Source organism: Dendrobates tinctorius, unplaced genomic scaffold, assembly GCF_039654945.1.
Source record: "Dendrobates tinctorius isolate UK_male_01 unplaced genomic scaffold, ASM3965494v1 ptg000177l, whole genome shotgun sequence".
Lineage (NCBI taxonomy): Eukaryota > Metazoa > Chordata > Amphibia > Anura > Dendrobatidae > Dendrobates > Dendrobates tinctorius.
The window spans coordinates 20,555,158-20,576,563 of record NW_027361844.1 but is presented as its reverse complement, the minus strand read 5'-3'; the positions used below and the strand labels follow the sequence as shown (position 1 = coordinate 20,576,563).

The following is a 21,406-nucleotide window of genomic DNA, read 5'->3' as shown; positions in this document are numbered from 1 at the left end:
GATAAGAGGTCAATTTGCAGTTTATTAGCGTTATAAAGCTTTCTGGTCACCTTACTGAAAACGCAAGTAGCGGTAGAAAATGAACTTTATTCCTGGCAAGAGCTGCCTACTTTCACTAAGAGGTGCGCACAGTCACTGCTAAGCACACAGTGAGCACCAGCTGTGAGCGTCCCCTGTACTGACAGCTTGCATGCTTACAGCAGACACACTGTCATAATTGTACAGACCTGAAGAATCATGTTGCCAGGACATTTTTAAAGCACAACAACCAGAGGGGGGAAAAAAATTATGAGGTTTTTTTTGCCATTTCACCTTTCTTGGAAGTTTTTTTTCCCCACATTTTTCAATATGTTACAGTCATATGTAAAAGTTTGGGCACCCCTATTAATGTTAACCTTTTTTCTTTATAATAATTTTGGTTTTTGCAACAGCTATTTCAGTTTCATATATCTAATAACTGATGGACTCAGTTATATTGCTGGATTCAAATGAGGTTTATTGTACTAACAGAAAATGTGCAATCTGCATTTTAACAAAATTTGACCGGTGCAAAAGTATGGGCACCCTTATCATTTTCTTGATTTGAACACTCCTAACTACTTTTTACTGGCTTCCTGAAGCACTAAATTGGTTTTGTAACCTCATTGAGCTTTGAACTTCATAGCCAGGTGTATCAAATCATGAGAAAAGGTATTTAAGGTGGCCACTTGCAAGTAGTTCTCCTATTTGATTCTCCTATGAAGAGTGGCATCATGGGCTCCTCAAAACAACTCTCAAATGATCTGAAAACAAAGATTATTCAACATAGCTTTTCAGGGGAAGGATACAAAAAGTTGTCTCAGAGATTTAACCTGTCAGTTTCCACTGTGAGAAACATAGTAAGGAAATGGAAGAACACAGGTACAGTTCTTGTTAAGCCCAGAAGTGGAAGGCCAAGAAAAATATCAGAAAGGCAGAGAAAAAGAATGGTGAGAACAGTCAAGGACAATCCACAGACCACCTCCAAAGACCTGCAGCATCATCTTGCTGCAGATGGTGTCACTGTGCATCGGTCAACAATACAGCGCACTTTGCACAAGGAGAAGCTGTATGGGAGAGTGATGCGAAAGAAGCAGTTTCTGCAAGCACGCCACAAACAGAGTCGCCTGAGGTATGCAAAAGCACATTTGGACAAGCCAGTTACATTTTGGAAGAAGGTCCTGTGGACTGATGAAACAAAGATTGAGTTGTTTGGTCATACAAAAAGGCGTTATGCATGGAGGCTAAAAAACACAGTATTCCAAGAAAAACACTTGCTACCCACAGTAAAATTTGGTGGAGGTTCCATCATGCTTTGGGGCTGTGTGGCCAATGCCGGCACCGGGAATCTTGTTAAAGTTGAGGGTCGCATGGATTCAACTCAGTATCAGCAGATTCTTGACAATAATGTGCAAGAATCAGTGACGAAGTTGAAGTTACACAGGGGATGGATATTTCAGCAAGACAATGATCCAAAACACCGCTCCAAATCTACTCAGGCATTCATGCAGAGGAACAATTACAATGTTCTGGAATGGCCATCCCAGTCCCCAGACCTGAATATCATTGACCATCTGTGGGATGATTTGAAGCGGGCTGTCCATGCTCGGCGACCATCAAACTTAACCGAACTGGAATTGTTTTGTAAACAGGAATGGTCACAAATACCTTCATCCAGGATCCAGGAACTCATTAATAGCTACAGGAAGCGACTAGAGGCTGTTATTTTTGCAAAAGGAGGATCTACGAAATATTAATGTCACTTTTATGTTGAGGTGCCCATACTTTTGTACCGGTCAAATTTTGTTAAAATGCAGATTGCAAATTTTCTGTTTGTACTATAAACCTCATTTGAATCCAGAAATATAACTGAGTCCATCAGTTATTAGATATATGAAACTGAAATAGCTGTTGCAAAAACCAAAATTGTTATAAAGAAAAAAGGTTAACATTAATACGGGTGCCCAAACTTTTACATATGACTGTATCTGTTAAAAATGCAAAACTACAACTACTCCTTGGAAAAAAAAAAAAAAAAAAAAAAAAACCTTATTTGACTAGACCAACAAAACTATAAAGCTGTAAATCTCATAAAGGGAATGAAACAAATGAAAGTTTTAAAATAAAAAAAGTGTGATCATAAAGGTGTAAAAAGGGGCATTCACATCTCCAAGATCCTCTCCCACTGTGTAGTAAGTGTAATAATAATAATATTAGCAAATGCCTCCAATAAGAAATGTAGTACAGTTTTATTTTTTTGCTCTGTCTCTTTCCTCACGTGCCCGGCATTGCAAGATCTTAGGTATCCATGGTTACGACCGCTAGCAACTAACTGTCCCTATATAAGTGGTCGTAACTAGGAGCGATCTAGGTAGCCATAGCCGGGTTTCCTCTGCAGCTTATTCGGTAAGTGCTATAGCTTGCCAAATAAGGAGGGAGCCAAACAAATTCGCTCATCCCTAGTCGTAACCATGGATAGTCCTGCTATGCCGGCACATGAGGAGAGAGACACAGCAAATCAGAAAAACTATACTACATTTCTAAATTAGAGGTATTTGTTAATATTGTTATTACTACTACACCTACTGTACTACACATTGGGACAGGATCTTGGAGATGGGAATATCCCTTTAAGGATCACTGTTACCTAGCAATGATAGCAAGAGGGTGAGGGGGTTGACAACTGATGGCAAGCTCTCCTTTATCCCAGCTTACACCTGAGGGAATGCACTACTAACAATTCTTACACCCACTTAAAAGATGTGATTAGTATGTGTGCATGGGACAGTGATTGGGAACGAGTGTTCATATGAACTTGTCTTTCAGTCAAATAGCAGCCCATGTAAAAAGGCCGTCAGTTGCTGCACATGTTATGAGAGGTCACGCAAGATGCTGCCGTGTACCTTTCCACTCAGTGGGCACAGTGCGTGTTTCTGTGACTGGTTTGTCCATATGACTTTTTAGATGTGAAGCCCTCACTTTCCCATGCTGAGGAATACTACATATGGGATTTTCTATTATTTGACATTTTAGCTAGTTTTAAAGTGAAGACACTGCACTAAATTTCCACCGATGTGAAAACATGTCTTTACACATTACATCAGACACGTGCACATAGGACAGGATGGTAAAGGAGTATATTGAACGGATATAATAAGCCCTCGGGAAACCGTCATTTGAGAATATTAGCGCTTATATCTTAACTCGTCCTATAGCTAGATTATAGTTCATTGCTAGGCCTGGCATTAGCAATGAATTGATACTTACATGTATGGCGACTCATTCTTTTGATACAGTAAAATTTCATAGTCAAAATAGAAACGTTTTGTCATATTACACAAATGGAAAAAAAAAAAAGCTTTCTGAAATATTTATTACTGAATAAAAGTCTTGTGTATATTTTTCATTTCAGTAAAGGATGATTCCCATCTTCATAAATGCATATTGCCAGATAGGGCTTCTAAATGCAAGCAATTTTGCAATTTACTGCTTATAAAAACTTTCAGCCATTATTGAGATATTAACACTTTTCTTTAGCTTGCAGCTCGTTGTCTAGAAGACCGACCATGGCTGCTACACAGCACAAGTGCACTACTTGCACGCGCCATTACCATGTAATCTCAGCCAGTACAAGCCAGACAGAAGTGGTGGTTCTCTTAGGAAACAAGTCATACCCCAAAAAAATAAGTTTTAATAGTTCAAGAAAGGCTTCAAATTTTAATAAACAGTAAATTGGAAGGATAGTATCTGACAATATTCATATATGAAGATGGAAATTACCCTTACGTTCCATTGGGATCCATAAAAGGTTACGCAGTTCGAAAACAATAATGTGGTCTTGTACGGCAATTCTTAATATTCGTTTTAAAAAAAAAATCTAACACATTTTAACATAAGAGGAAACAAGGTGCCTTGTGTTTTAATAATTATTTATACCTCTAACATGTTTTTGTTACATCCATAAAGGAAATTTTAAATCCTGTAGTCTTTTATATATTTCCCACTAGATGGCAGCATTGCGGGCTACATGCCATACTTTTCATGGCCGCTTTGTATCTTTTTCTCTCTCACTCCTTTTAAAGGGTAAACATTTACCAGAGAAATGTAACAACCAAAAGGTAACACATGAGGTGAACTTTATGCAAGATGTACTGTATTTTACAACTCTAAATGGCAGCAAAAATTCTACAAAATTGCTGCAATTTTGTCAATACAGCTTCCATAGGTAAAAGAAGATTATTCAATGTGCTTCACCTATGGCAGCAGTATTGGCAAAAACCAAACCAGTGACACTTGTAGAAAGGAGTGCAGCTTGGCTTCCTGTGACAGTTCCCTTCATGTCTTCTGATCACACTAGAGAACCAACAAGAGAATGTTTATTCTAATAAGCACTTAATTACCAATTACTTATTCTGCTTTACACTGAAAGCTAAAAAAAGGTCAGCAACCGCTACACTTGAAAAAAATGATTCATGCTGGCGCTGCAGGTGGCACATTCATTGCAGGAGGTCTCTTCAGCGGTTTGAAGTCTTCCCACTAATCTACGTCTCTGAAAAGGTTACTCCAGGATTAATTAATTGACAATACAAACAACACTTCCTAATTGTGTGTATTTCTACATAGACGAGATCTAAAAGACTGACATTTTCTCTACAAAACATTACTGTACATTAGCAGAAAAGGGGTAAGACATCCTTACTGCTGTATGACCTGGAAATAAATATTAAGTTTAGAATTTTATTGTAGAAGTGACCTACATGGCCTATAATTCTCCTTACACTGGCATGTCAGGCACCTCACTCTCCACCAGGAGAGATGTTACTTCTTAGAGCCCATTTTAGAAGTGAAAAATGAAGTATTCCTCTTAGGACCGGCATTATGTTCCAGTTTTTTCATTGTAGCTTTCCAACATCAATCATGCGCTTTTGTTTTTCTGTTTTCCTCAATGTAACCACTTGTTTTTGCAGGACAGATTGCATTTTTATAAAAGGCAACATTTAATTTAAGATTCAGGCTATGCGAACATGTCGAATAAATGGATCCAGACATTTCTGCACCATTTCTGCATCTCTTGGCAGGAAAAACAAAGCTGCAAAAGCCAAAAACGAGTGTTTTTGATGCATTTTGTCCTGCGTTTTTTGACTGATTTTAGTGAGGTCAATGGAGAAAAACACAGGGCAAAAATGGACAGAGAATTGACATGCTGCAGATTATTTTCTGCACCAAATCTGCAAGTCAATTATAGTCAATGTGAGCATGACACGTCTGGTTTCTCATTCACGTTGCTGGAATCAGGATTGCTTCAAATTGAGTTAGCAGATCTTCATGGCAAAAACGCACCAAATCTGCAACGTGTGGACTAGCCCTCAAAGGATTAACAGATGAGAAAACTAATATCTGTTGGGTAGAATGAAAGAATACTTGAGAAAATAAAAAAAAAAGTCTTTCATTGGGTTTAATTTTTCCGCCATTTACAGTGCATTGTTGCTTTTTTTTATTATTGCTCTTCTTCCAGACGATGGAGCGATGGGATGACTTTTTTTGCAGGGCGAGCTGTAGCTTTTTTTTTAATCATTATTCTGATAAGATTTTATTGCCTTTTTTCCCATTTTTGAGGTGGCATTATGCAAGATATACCATATACGATAAGCAACATGATATTTGAATAGTTCAGATAGGTTTCCTTTATTGTTTTATAGTTTTTTAACCTTTAAAACAATGTGAAAGGTGAGTTAATATAACCCATTAGCGACAGTCGCTGTCCATCCCGAGACTATTCATGTGTGGGGGCTATTCATCTAATGGAGGGGGCTCAGTCACAATTTTGCCTGAGATCACTGCCATGTACTGTATAAAGAATGGGATCTAAACCTCCTCCAATAACTTCTCCCAATGATCCAGGATCAAATTTGGTGATTAACAATGGTTTTTCTAGCCTGATGGACCATGTCACAAGGCAAAAGTGATAACTAAGTGGCATGGCTAACAAAACAATGACATTATGGGTCCACGGTCAGAAATATCACCAGATTTCAATCCCATTGAGAACCTGTGACCAATCCTCAAGAAGTGGGTGGGTAAACAAAAACACAAATTGTGAAACACTGATTAAGCAAGAACATGTTCTCATCAGTCAGGCTTTGGGAGGACTGTTTTTTTTATTTTTGTAAGGCCTGTTTCACACTTCCGTTTTTGTGTCCGCCAAACGGATCCGTTTCCGTTTTTTTGACGGAAACTGATGCAAACGGATCCGTTTTTTTAAAAACGGATCCGTTTTTTTGACGGATCCGCGGTAACCGTAATGGAAGTCTATGGGACAAAAAAAAACGGATCCTGCAAAAAATGGCGGATCCGTTTTTTTACGGAAAACAACGGATTTTGACGGATTTGAAAAAACAGAAGTGTGAAACAGGCCTTACACACTCACAGGCTTCAATGGATGAGTCTCTCTCCGACGTATAGAGGAAACCAGAGCAGGCCGCGATTTTTACTTTCATTCACAGATATGGTCAGCGACAAAAAAAAAAAAAAAAAAGCTCAGCAGACTGTCATTTTCTCTTATAGGAAATCCAGAAAATGGTTTACTTCATTAAATGTCTACATCATTAAAGGGGTTTTGCACTTACAGGAAAAATAAACTTAGCATCGCTGATCCATTGTCTTGGCTGCAGCGGTGACGTTATATCAAAGCTCTAATCAATCGCGGAGCTCAGCGGCTCTGCCAAGTTTTACAGAAAACGCATAACTTCTTTAAAATGTTATGTTGTCGAAAACTGCTTAGCCCTCTCTATACCATTTGTGTTTGGAATATCCAAAAAAATAAATTCTAGACCATTTCCATTGTACGGATCCTCAGTTATCCCTCCTAAAACTGCTTAGACACATCTGACAGGAGGATGTTAGTGCATTAAAAAAAACATTATAGGAGCAAAACTTTTATAGACTAACCAGCCAAAATTATCCATTTTTTTTTTACAAGCTTTCAGAGCATGGAGGCCCCTTATTGTGGCTATCGCAGCACTACGATATTTTTTTTTATTGCCAATCATTACAAGAGTAACGGGACACTCGGTTATAAATGTATTAATAAATAATGAGAGGAGCAAACCATGTACAGCTCAAAGATGCTCCACAATGGCTGTGGAACACAAATGTTTTAGAAAAACGGACATGTTTGCTCCTTTAAGCATCTTCAGTTCTACGAATTTCCAAAACCAGTGGATTACATCCATGAGACTGATGTTTATACCTCCCACCCTAATAGTTAATTTTCCCTAATATTAAGTATGTTTAGTGCAATCTTTGTACGCTTCTCCACATCAGTAATTCACATCACAGACAGACGATTTATGCAGCTTTTATCTGTACTATCTGACGTACCTCCAAAGGCTTCAGGTAGAAAGTGGATTTTGTAGACTTATGTAACTTGGGATGACCAGGAAGATGCTTTGCTGGTACGTAGCCTGGAAAAAATAAAATCAATCTATTTTTAGTGCTTGATAACAGATGGCACTAGAAAATCCTCTTGAATACAGCGGAAGAGTTGGCTGCATCTCTGCCATTTTACATATGTAATGAATAATCTTATGCCAGCAATTCAGCTCCAGCCATGCCGAACACCAGTGACTATGCAAACACTGCATGCTGTTTCATGTAAGCTAATACATCAATAATAAACAATGGTGAAATGTATTACCAATTACACTAGTCATTCAAAAAGTCATCTATCCATTAACTAAGGGAAGGAAAAAACATCAGAAAGAATGGGGTATAGGCCAGTTTATAGCGCAAAGTTCAGAGCTCAGGTTATTCACAGCTGGGGCCTCAAGAAACTGTCATACCCAATACCATAAGAGAAGAAGTGCCACCAGCACTTTACAGCCTTGCATGTGACACAATTTGGCACCAAAATTATTTAAAAACCACAACATAAAAATGTAAGTCTAAAGCTAAAAGCCCGACGTAAGCAGAGCCTGATATGCACAACAAATCCTAATAAGCATATTTCGGTCAGACTGGTGCAGGGGTGTGATAATATTGAGTAAACAATTGTATTACACCCTTGAGATCACTTGAAGCGTAAAGATGACAATAAGGCTACGTACACACGATGAGTTTTTGATGCGTTTTCACGGCTTTTTTACGCACGTAAATGCTCCAAAAACGCAATGGAATACTAAGGTAATGCAATGACAATCCTGAAGTGTTGTGCACATGATCCAGATTGTCATTAAATTACCTTGCGTAAGTATTCCATTGCATTTTTGGACCATTTACGCGCGTAAAGACAACACTGCGAAAATGCATCAAAAACACATCGTGTACACATAGCCTTAGTCCCGTTACACAACTCTGCTAGGCTAATTTGACCGCCTCCCATACACATCAATATAGCCGTGTGTTTACATCATTGAGCTTACCCGGCACTAAGAGCGTAAAAAAGGGCAATGAATGTAAAAGTTATAGTAATGCAATTGAATTAGAAGCCTCGTGTCCTTTCTCAGCAGGGAAGCTGTGCGCATAGGGGATGTTTCAATACAATGAAAAAGTAAAAATACATTTTAACAAAAAGAAATACTAGGCATTTAACAGCTTGCACGAAAGATCCCTTCTTTCAATGTACACCCATATAAGGCTTTATCCAAAATATCCATCCAGACACAAAAACTTAACATTCAACAGAAACAAAACCTTAATACTTCTAATAAGAGAAACCTGATAAAAAGGAGGGTTTTAAATGAACAACTGCTTTTATTGGAATGAATGCAGATTTAAAACAACACTATGTCTCAATGAATCCAAACACCACATGAAGGAACAAACTTTGAATGGACACTGTACTTTTAGAAAGCTGAATCTCCTAATTAGATAATGTTGCAAAAAATAATCAATTATTACTTTCTCTAACAATTTTGGAAACTTACATCCAAAAAAAAAAAAAAAAAAAAAAAAAAAGACTCAAGAATAGAGATGAGTGAATTTGTTCGGATTCAGTTCCGAATACGATCGGAAATCAAATACTGTTTTTGCAATATTCATTGAACGCAGCCGAACGTCATTAGTTAATGGGAGTAGAAATTACCGAATATGTTTGGAGCCGATCATAAGACACACATTCGGCACGAATATTGTTCGAATATGTCAAAATCAGATTTGGGGACAAAATCCAAACAAATTCGCTCATCCTCATCTCTAATCAAGAAGCCGGCCATCAGTTGTCTGCAGTTTACTTTGCTGCACATTGCCCATTTTCAGGAGCAACCTGTCTCTAGCAGCAGAAACACTAAGGCTATATGCACATATTGAGCAACTAGAGCAGACTGGTCTGCACCAAAAATGTTACCTAAAATACACTTTTTTTTACGTGTTTTTCATTCTTCATTTGAATGCGTAAAAAATGCTGAAAGATTTCAGGTCAAAAGACCTGCGGTTTACCTGCAGATTAGCCTGCAGTTTGACACCTGGACAATGGAGCAGGTGTAAAACCGCTGTGGATTCCACACAAAGAATTGCTGCGGATTTGAAACCGCAGCAAATCCGCGCGTAAAAATCCACAGCATGTGCACTGCGATTTTTGATTTCCATTGAATACAATGGTAGCGTACAACGCAGCAAAATCTGAAGAGTTACAAATGCTACTGTCAAAACGAGCTGACGGATTCTAACTTAGCTTTCATAGGAACACTCATTTCCAACTATTGGCCCATCTAACAGGCCAGAAATCACCAGACAAGCAAAATGGTACTTCATCAGGTGTAATGCATGCATAAAAATAATTATTAGCAACATCACCTCCTTCAAACACTTGCGGCCAATAAAATGATACGTATGGAGGACATAATTTTCTTACCAGTTTTTCTGTCTGCATTACCATTTCGTCAGCCTATGTAAACAGGCCAGTAAATGATCGCTGATCGGACTATGTACAATTTGTTATTGGTCATGCAATGGCTTGGATTGGCCTGTCTAAATGGGCCTTTGACTATGGAGCCTGGCTGTAGAAGAAACCGCGAAAACATTTTAACCTTTTAGTTACCAGGCCTAATTTTTCTGATCTGACGTCACTTTATGGGTCAATAAATTTAGAATATTTGCACATATCCCAGTGAAATTAAAATTGATTTCTTGACACATTTTACGATAAAGATACATTTTGGTTGATATGTTTTGCATTTATTTATAAAAATATTAAAAAATTCTAAAAATTACAGTACCAATTTCCAAACTTTGAATGATTATCCCTTTATTCCAGATAGTCATACCACACAAAATAGTTAATAAATATTATTTATGTCTGCTTTACATCAGCACCATTTGCAAAATGTTCTTTTATTTTATTAGGAGGTTTGAAGATTTAAAAGTGCAGCAATAATTTTTCATTTTTTAAAGCTGCTAACTTCTGGACAGGTCACTATAACAGGCAGAATAAGGGTATGTGCAGACGATCCGGAACATTGCATGCATGAAATTTCTCTGTGGAGACTCGCGTCTCCATAAGAGAAATAGACATGCTGCAGTCTGCAGACGTGCCGCGTGTCCATATCCATGGGTAAGCCGCGGGTATCTCTGGACGCATAGTGGACATGGGATTTCTTGAAATCCCATTCACTATGCTGTAACATCTGGACGCTGCGGGTTGAACACTGCACAAGTATGTAGCGTCCAACCCGCAGAGTTTACTGATCATGTGCACATACCCTAAGGCCTTTATTAGGCTGTGAATTGACATGGCTACCATCATGATCACACAATCATGATCTCAGGGCACCAATGGGGTTAAAAAAATGAGTACACACGCACTGTTAACCATCTAGATGCTGTAGTTACCATTGACAGCAGTGTCTAAGGGCTTAAAAGGGCATGGTCAGTGCCAACATTAATCATGACAGTGTCAGCTATTGTGTACAGCCAACAGTTGTTGCATTTTCACCCATTAAAGAATGCTATTCACTAAGGCCTGTTTCACACTTCCGTTTTTGTGTCCGCCAAACGGATCCGTTTCCGTTTTTTTGACGGAAACTGATGCAAACGGATCCGTTTTTTTAAAAAACGGATCCGTTTTTTTGACGGATCCGCGGTAACCGTAATGGAAGTCTATGGGACAAAAAAACGGATCCTGCAAAAAATGGCGGATCCGTTTTTTTACGGAAAACAACGGATTTTGACGGATTTGAAAAAACGGAAGTGTGAAACAGGCCTTATTTGTCAGGTCAGTTTTAAGTCATATTGGTAGTCGCTAAAGGGTTAAATGCCCTGCAGGTGTGCCTGAAGAATTTCCAGACACCGCAGACATAAGCACACCTCGCCAGTGACTGACAGCCGGCTGAGTACTGACCACAGCAGAGCTGGCTGTTGGTTAGAGCTGAGGTGTGCTTACAGACGTCGCTCTCAGTGCCGTCAGCGATGACTGTAATTGCTCCAGGCACGCCTGCATGCCTGAAAGCCAGCAGCTCCCAGGAGAAATGAAGTTCATTTTCTCCCAGGTGCTGAACTTTCAGTTCTGCCACCAGGCGCCATCATAACACTGTCATAACACTATTAACCTGCAGATTAACCCCATTATCTTCAGGTTAATAGCATTATCGGACCCAAGAGGTTCCGTTTAATGAAATCTACATAAAAGCATTTAAGGAAAAAGCTGATGAAGTGTCCATGTCCTTCAATATAAACCTTTACAGCACAATCTGTAGCCAGGTACAATGTTTCAGTCACAAAATCCTTTGCTCCAATATTCCTCCATCAACCTGATGAAGGACTCTGCCCAAAATAGTGTCGCCTATGTGTTGATTAAAAATACATATACTGAATTCTAGCCGGTGATGCAATTCATTTTCTGTGGATTTAAACAATCATCTGTTAATATCCATTGTGATTAGAATTAGAGAGGCTTTACAGCAGAGATTATGATGTCAGACCTCATCTGGTTATAATCCTATAAATTTCCAGATGTGCAGAAACGCAACCTTCACATAAGCAGCACATAATGTAGGACAGCAAAACAGGATGATTGCCTGAGCTGATGATGCAGATACTGAGTTATACCAAAGGCCCAAGAATAGGAATGGAGTTAGGATATCAGTAAATGGTTATGCAAACATTGTAACTCATAGCAATGTTAGTTACTATGACAAGGCTACTAGCATGGCCCAATCAGTACTACAAGTTTGAATAGTAAGAAACCAGTTTTGCTAGAGCATTTAGAAAGCACATTAAGGGCATTTTCAAAGAAGACTGCTGAAGCCCTATGTTCACAAGTAGCGTTTTCTTTTTTTCCTGCAGCCAAAACTTGCTTTCTTGACAGTAAAAATGCTACAGCAACAGCACGGGTTCGTTTTATTACTCAAAAACGATGGAAAAACTTTTTTTTTGCAGCCGTTTTTTTTCCAAGTTCTTATTGCTTTCTATGGGAGAAAACAAACTGCAAAAAACACTTAAAGAACCGACATGCTGCAGACTTCAAAAACATTTCAGCTCTCAAATTCAGTCAGGAAAAAAAAAAAACAAGCGTGTGCATGAGATTTCTGAAATCCCAAAGCTTTTGCTGGAAATATAAAAAAGCAGCTTTTATTTTGTATTAAAAAAAACTGCATGTGAACATACCCTATGGCTATGTGCACACAACGTCTTTGAAGAGAACCTGTCAGGTCCCCCCTTGCCCTCCAACCCAGTAGTATTCACCTATTTGTCCCATTCTCATCCATGAGTGGGATGATTTTTCTCTTACTTGTCATCCATGTGTGTGCTATTAATGTTTTACAGTTTTCCATCTTACAGAATGGTAATGTATCTACCGTATTTGTAGAAATCAGATGCTATACTTATGGTCCGTAAAGCATCCAATTTTTCTCTCCCACTGTCAAATTGCGATTTTCTGCGCACGCTGAATATAGCCGAGAAAAAAAAATACACAGATCTGCACTGCCTCACTGAATAACGTTGGCCCAAGTGCAGAATCTTTATTTATCGGATTGCACTCATCCGATTTATACGGTCATGTGAGCAAACCCTTTCTAAAAGCTGAAGAGGTTAAAAGTAGCAACAGAACAGCCATCTCCTCTCTAAGTAATGGGAAAGTCTGTCTTTATTGAATACATATACCTCAGAATTGAGCATTTTGATAATGACTGATCAATTTTGGCAAAGAAGGAAGCAAATTTCTCTGATAAGATATATTATAAAGTTGTTTATTTTTAAGTGTACTATTTTATTTATGAAATAAAAATTAAAACAACTGTTACGGTTTGAGAGGGTGCCTGGTGCCCCCTTGGCGCGTCCAATATATTAGTGCACACTTTCTGTTAGGGTTGCGGATTGCACTAAATATAAAGTGCGATCGCAACCCGGGGTCCACCGTGCAGAGATGGTAACCTGCTGCTCGGTAATGGCGGAGTACTAACTAAACACCGGCCGGTTAACCACTGACTTGGAGTGTACAGGAGCGAACTCTTACCTCACAGAGCCGCTGGAACAAATGCCAGAGCCTGTTAACTTCACAGGACTCGGCAGGGGATCGCTAGGGTAGAGACACAGGACTCTGCTCCAAGGGACACAGGGTTAGAGTCCCTCTATCTAGCCCCACTAGCGTTCAGCACCGCAACTGCGATGCCTGGACAAAGTGACTAGGGATAACTGCTCCAACAGCATGCAGCGCCACCCTGGTGGACACCACTAACCAGCCTAAGCTAGACCTGGAAAGCGCACTATCTGCGCATGGCGACGGACGCTGCTGTATAAGCGGTACAGTGATGCCTTGTGCAGATTGGCACACACTGGCGCTACCATGTGAGAGGAGCTGGGAGCACTGCGGCGCTAGGCAGTGCTACTACTCGGCGCTGACTCTACACCCTAACCCTATAAACAAGCACAACCAGAGGGAGGGAGTTTTAATGAGCCAGTCAGCGGTCACAAGCATCCTTCATCATACACACAACTAGCCATCAGAGTTCTATATTAGCGCATGGCCTAGCGGCCATGCGAGTCTTTTATAGCGGCGACCTTTCGGGACCTTCCCCGTGGTCCAATCGGAACAGGCATGGGACCTGAGCATGTGACCTCTGAACTCCAATGGGAGGTTGGAGCCACGGGCATGCTCAGTGGAGCGAAAAAGGGACTTCGTTCCAGGAGCTGCTCGCCTCTGGCTAGTGCAGGCTGCTATAGCTGAACCAGGGATGGCAGCACTAGCTTGACCAAGGCGCCGGGAACGACGTCTTTGCTGAGCAGGTTCCTCTGCGGCCAGGACTGAATGTGAGACCGCAGAAGGCAAGGCTTGGGATTCCTCCTGTGCAGAGGGAGAAACCCAACGCCTAACACTTTCTCCCTCAAATTCAATGCCACGCAACTCCCCTTATACTGTTAAAAATGCCTCGCTTGTTCAGAGCGAGCGCTGCCTGAACTTAACCCCTGTGCCTTCACAATGACACGGCAAGTGCCAAATAGGCGCGCACAATCTTCCCTCTCCATCTGTAGCTGCCACTCGCTAAATTGATATAATCGCTACACTTCTGGGTGTATCAGTGTAGCATGACTGGAGAAGGGGGCATACCAGTTCATTATTCATACTGAGGCGGGAGACTTGGTCCCTTTAATTTTTTTGACATTTTTTATTATACAAAGTATAACACTTTAATTCAAAATTGTATGACGTTGCCTATAATTGTGAACAGCTGGTTAAGCATGATCAACAATGGGTCAGGTACTACCTACATCGAAAAAATATATATATACAGGCACGAAGTTATAAGGCATAGCTGAATTCAGATTGTTTGCCAGTCCAAAATTTTATGGCAAAGAATTAATTAGGGAAGGTTATGTGTGCCCTGATCCAATTATGATGAATTTGACATGAGGATTCAGACATGCACTCTACCAGCAAAACTCAATTAACACCCCCCCCCCCCCAAAAAAAAAAAAAAAAAAAGAGGGTGGCGCTTGAAGTGACTGGCAAGAGTACCAAATTATTTGCATAACTGAATTACACGAAATCTTGAAAGTTTTTCCAAATAGTTGTATGCCAGAAATATGTATAATAAAAGAAAGACAGGTGCACACCCAAAACACCATGTGAAGCAGCAGGAGATAAAAACAGTAGCCTGCCTCCCCACCACGTTCAAGAAAGACTGAAAAAGGGATATATGTACGCCATCACTGTATGTACAGTGCCTTGATAAAGTATTCCCACCAAAGTAACTTTTCCACATTTTTTTCACGTTACACTCACAAACTTAAATGTGTTTTTGGAGGATTTTATGTGATATGCCAACACAAAGTAGCAAGTATTCAAAAAATCTAAAGGAAATAATACAGGGTTTTCATTTCCTACTCAACCCAAAAGTGCAGGCCCCAACCACGGAGCTTCGAGCTGACGATCTGGCCAATTACTTCAAAGAAAAAATAGAACATATCCGACAGGAAATTATCTCCCAATCACCTCATACCATGCATCTTCCTTCCTCCCCCAGTGCGAGCTCACACTCTGATTTTGAACCAGTCACAGAAGAAGTAATCAGGCTCCTTGCATCTTCTCGCCCAACCACTTGCACCAGTGACCCAATTCCGTTACATCATCTCCAGTCCCTTTCCCCTACTGTCACCACCCACCTAACAAAAATATTTAACCTTTCTCTCTTCTGGTATCTTTCCCTCCTCATTTAAGCATGCCATCATTCATCCATTACTTAAAGGGAAGGTGCCGCAATTTTATATAATTTGCAAAAAAATAGTAAGTTACAAAACATGTTGTTTCAGCAAATGTTGTACTAACCAGGATTTATGGTTTGTTTGTAATAATGTTTTCATGTAGCCACTGGGCGCTGACATCTTGATTTGCAGATCTGTGGAGGACTCATACAGTCTGCAAATATGGCCGTCCCTGCACATAGGAAACTGCGGTCGGCTTCCGACCGCACATTGCAGCCTCAGTAGCAGAGAACTGGGCATGCCCCTGTGGGCTGCACCATTCACTGCTGTAGGTGTGGCTGGGCGCCATTTTACTGTAGCCCAGTGCTATCTGCTGAGCTCCACTTACCCTCTATCACAGGACCACTTGTGGCATAACGGGTCCTGTGTTGTGAGGAGAGGCTGTAGATATGGAGAAGGTGGTCAGCAGAGGAGAGAAGCGCTCACTGGAGCCGGAGGATGGAGAGTGGTGAGTGCGGGTGACTTTCCTCTATGCTCCTCTGTACTGCTTACTCCAGGCTCAGCCCTGTGCTTCCTGCTCCAGCGTCCTCCTGCTCTGTCTCCGCCTCCTCACTCACAGCCCCAGTGATCTCCAGTAATCTGACACCTTTGCTTTTATGGCCGTCTGAGGAGGACAGTGACTTATACAGCCCATAGTCTTGTGTATAATTGGGGGGGCTGGAAGTTTCACCAGTGTGGGCATATCTGTAATACTGTATGCTGAGCCGTGTATCTAATCCTCTCCTGTGTGATACTGCCTGCTGAGCCGTGTATCTAATCCTCTTCTGTGTGATACTGCCTGCTGAGCCGTGCATCTAATCCTCTTCTGTGTGATACTGCTTGCTGAGCCGTGTATCTAATCCTCTCCTGTGTGATACTGCCTGCTGAGCCGTGTATCTAATCCTCTCCTGTGTGATACTGCCTGCTGAGCCGTGTATCTAACCCTATCCTGTGTGATACTGCCTGCTGAGCCGTGTATCTAATCCTCTCCTGTGTGATACTGACTGCTGAGCCGTGTATCTAATCCTCTCCTGTGTGATACTGACTGCTGAGCCGTGTATGTAATCCTATCCTGTGTGATACTGACTGCTGAGCCGTGTATCTAATCCTATCCTGTGTGATACTGTATTCTGAGCCGGGTATCTAATCCTCTCCTGTGTGATACTTTCTGCTGAGCCGTGTATCTAATCCTCTCCTGTGTGATACTGTCTGCTGAGCCGTGTATCTAATCCTCTCCTGTGTGATACTGACTGCTGAGCCGTGTATGTAATCCTATCCTGTGTGATACTGACTGCTGAGCCGTGTATCTAATCCTATCCTGTGTGATACTGTATTCTGAGCCGGGTATCTAATCCTCTCCTGTGTGATACTTTCTGCTGAGCCGTGTATCTAATCCTCTCCTGTGTGATACTGTCTGCTGAGCCGTGTATCTAATCCTCTCCTATGTGATACTGCCTGCTGAGCCGTGTATGTAATCCTATCCTGTGTGATACTGACTTCTGAGCCGTGTATCTAATCCTATCCTGTGTGATACTGTATTCTGAGCCGTGTATCTAATCCTCTCCTGTGTGATGCTGCCTGCTGAGCCGTGTATCTAATCCTATCCCGTGTGATACTGCTCTCCTGAAATACTCTGTGCTGCTGTCACTCTGCTCCCAGAATCCTTGCTGCCTGCCATCCTCGGTGACCGAAGACCCCATTCCTCTCCTCAGATCCCGTCCTGGCGATGTGTGAAACCGAGGGGACAGGGGCCTGATGTATGGTGGAAGGAGCAGGGCGACAGCAGCACAGAGTATTTCAGGAGAGCAGTGTGCTGGTCTGTGGGGGGAGCCCTGTTCGGTGCCAGGGATTGTACAAAGAGCGCTGTGTTTTATTCACATGGATGGACCGTCTGCTTGTCTGCTCCACAGAAATCCAGGAAACATGTCTGCTGATTGATGGCCTGTTCTGATCCAGACTTTACATGCAAAGACAGTCAGTAACTTTGCAAGCCCCATCAAAATGGCTGCTCACTGTGTCTATAGATGTCATAGGTTTTTGTGCCAGATTTCAGTAGCTGCTCCCCCTAGTGTTAACAAGTGGAAATGCCAAACTTTTTAAAATTATTTTTCATATTTTGCAAAATTAAAAACAAACGATAATATTTTTTAAGAAAATGTAAAAATTAATTCTTTACATTTTTTCAATTGCTGAAAAAAAAATTTTTGGATGGCACCTTCCCTTTAAACCATCCCTCAACCAAAACTGTGCCGCTAACTATAGACCTGATCCTAATCTTCCCTTCATCTCTAAACTCCTGGAACGCCTGGTCCACTCCAGTCTTATCCGCTATCTCTGATAACTCTTCTCGATCCTCTACAATCCGGTTTCCGCTCTTTACACTCTACTGAAAATGCCCTCACTAAAGTCTCTAATGATCTACTAACAGCTAAATCTAATGGTCACTACTCCATGCTAATTCTCCTGGATCTCTCCACAGCATTCGACACTGGATCATCAGCTCCTCCTCACTATTCTCCGCTCCATCGGCCTCAAGGACACCGCTCTCTCCTGGTTCTCCTCCTATCTCACTGACCGCTCCTTCACTGTATCTTTTGCTGGCTCCTCCTCTCATTTTCCACTTCCACTTACTGTTGGGGTTCCTCAAGGATAGGTTCTAGGCCCCCTCCTCTTCTCTTTGTTTGACCAATAGGGGCAGTATACAATCAGCAGATTTGGCTTCCAGTACCATCTCTATGCTGATAACACCCAATTATACGCTTCTCCTGACATTACGCCTGCCTTTTTAGAGAACACCAGTGATTGTCTAAATGCTGTCTCTAACATCATGTCCTCCCTCTACTTGAAACTGAACCTGTCAAAGACTGAACTCCTTGTGTTTCCTCCCTCTACTAATGTACCTATGCCCAACATTGCCATTTCGGTGTGGTTCCACTATTACTCCCCAGCAACATGCCCGCTGTCTTGGGGTCATACATGACTCCGATCTTTCATTCACCCCCCAAATCCGATTACTGGCTCGCTCTTGATTTCTGCATCTCAAAAACATTTCCAGAATTCGATCTTTTCTTACTTTTGATTCTGCAAAAACGCTTAACTGTTTCTCTTAGTCATTCTCGTCTGGACTAGTGTAACTCTCTACTAAATCGGTCTCCCTCTTACCAAACTCTCCCCCCTCCAATCTGTCTTAAATGCTGCAGCCAGGATCATATTCCTCACCAATCGTTACACCGATGTCTCTACCTTGTGCCAATCATTACACTGGTTACCCATCCACTCCAGAATCCAGTACAAACTTATTACCCTCACCCACAAAGCACTCCACGGCTCAACACCAGCCTATATCTTCTCCCTCATCTCAGTCTACCACCCTACCCGTGCCCTCCGTTCTGCTGATGATCTGAGGTTAGCATCCTCAATAATCAGAACCTCCCACTCCTGTCTCCAAGACTTTACATGTGCTGCGCCAATTCTTTGGAATGCACTATCCAGGTCAATACGATTAGTCCCCAATCCCTACACTTTTAAGCGTGCCCTAAAAACGCATTTATTCAGACTGGCCTACCACCTCAACACATTGAGCTAACTATCCCTGGGTGGCCCAGTCAAAAGTTTTACCATAACCAGGTTCCCTGCATCATGTTCCCACATGCTTTATGCATTTATTATCCCTCTGTGTCCATACTGTTACATACTCAACACTATGGCTGGTCTGAACAATGAAGGCGACTGTTACCACCCACCTTTCATGTCTCCCTTTTTTCCTCATAGATTGTAAGCTTGTGAGCAGGGCTCTCATTCCTCTTGGTATCTATTATGACCTATGTGATTACTGTTATGCTGTTATGTCTATCGTCTGTACAAGTCCCCTCTAAAACGTAAAGTGCTGCGGAATGTGTCGGCGCTATATAAAATTATTATAGGGTTTTCTAAATACTTTAAAAATATAAATCTGAAAATTGTGACGTGCATATGTATTCAGGCTCCTGTAGTCAGATACCCCTAAATAAAATCCTGAGTGACCAATTGCCTCCAGAAGTCACAGAATTAGTAAATTGGGTCCACTTGTCATTAATTTTTCCTCAGTATAACTACAGCTGTTCTGTGAAGACCTCGGGAGGTTTGTTTGAGAACATTAGGGATTAAAGAGCATCATGAAAACTAAGGAACACTCCAGACCGGTGAGGAATACAGTTGTGAAGAAAAGTAAAAGCAAGTTTGGGTTATAATTTTTTTTCCAAAGCTCTGAACTTCTCACAGAGCAGAGTTCAAGCCATTATCCAAAAATGGTAGGTTTGCAGTTGTGTCATACACCTTCTAAGACATGGTCGTCCACCTAAACTGACATACAAAGCACGGAGAGCACTAAGAAAAGCAGCCCCATGGTCACTCTGGAGGAGTTGCAGAGACCCATAGTTCAGGTTGGGGAATCTGTTCACAGGACTCACTATTAGGATGGAATCACACCAGCATATGGCATTGGATGCGATATGCTAATGACCCTTGGCTTCTACTCTGATGCGAGCGGGAGCCGAGTGTCATACTACTATGCTGCGATTTTCCCGCAGGTGCGGAGAAGATGGAGAAAAGCCGGATTACTTACCGGTAATTCTCTTTTAATGAGTCCACGACAGCACCCATAAGAGAGAGGGATCCGTCCATAGGAACAGGAAACCTACAGAGATAAAAAAAAAGTGCGGCCACGCTCAGTTGTGTTTCAGAGTACAAGAGGAACCGCCAGGCATTAGTCCAAATATTTAATTACGGTTTCTTATACATCATCCACTATGTACAAGGTCATCAGTTAGAGAACTTATTGCTCTATCCGTGATACATCTGACTAAGGGAGGGTAGTGAGTAGGTGATGTCGTGGACTCAATAAAAGAGCATTACCGGTAAGTAATCTGGCTTTTTACCATTAGCCACGACAGCACCCACATGAGAGATTTGCAGAGACCCGTCACCTGGGTGTGATCACCGTGTTGAGGACAACTCTACCAAAAGCCAAGTCAGATGGCGCTGCCCGTGAACTGACATCAGACGATCACACCTGCGTGTTGTGGAGGCCCCAGATCCTGCCCGGCAGTGTGTGTGTTATGATGTATTCACACTGCGGGGCGGGATTTGGGGTCTCCACAACATGCAGTCGTGATCGCCTGATGTCAGTTCACGGGCAGCGCGCACTGCGCAGGCCCGAGAACTGTTTTCACAGAGCAGGCGCCGGCATATGAGACAGGAGGCGGGGCACAGACGGCAGAGCAGGGGCATGATAGACGGCTATGGGCGGCGGGGCAAAGACTGCAGCACAGGGGCATGATGGACAGCTATGGGAGGCGGGGCACAGACGGCAGCACATGGGCATGATTGACGGCGGGGAGGCGGCTGCTTGAGGTGGACACACCATACCTATGGGACGCATTACAGGTATGAGGACCTATTTATAAAAGTTAATATTTTGGCGTTACTGGGGGTCAGAAACATAAGAGCCACCTTCACAGAATGCAGCCTTAGTGCTGCTGAAGGTGGCTCTTTTAGTTAAAAACGCCCTGGGGGGGTGACAGGTTCGCTTTAAAGGTATGTTCATGCAGAAAGGTATTTAACTTCCTAAGATTTATTATGGTACGGAATGACCCATCAGGTTTGGTAACCAGGAATAAAGGGAAATAAAATCCCCTGCCCTCCTGATCCCCAGGTACCTCTACCAGAACTTTTT

General features: G+C 41.7%; 1 protein-coding gene across 1 annotated transcript in view; it reads right to left on the bottom strand.

Moving 5' to 3' along the window:
* The window catches only part of ADARB1 (adenosine deaminase RNA specific B1), a 144,120-nt gene that overhangs the window by 89,212 nt on the left and 33,502 nt on the right, over positions 1-21,406 (bottom strand). The window contains exon 2 of the mRNA XM_073551577.1: positions 7,399-7,481. The gene's annotated coding sequence lies outside the window, so the exon portion shown is untranslated. The remainder of the gene's footprint in view (positions 1-7,398; positions 7,482-21,406) is intronic.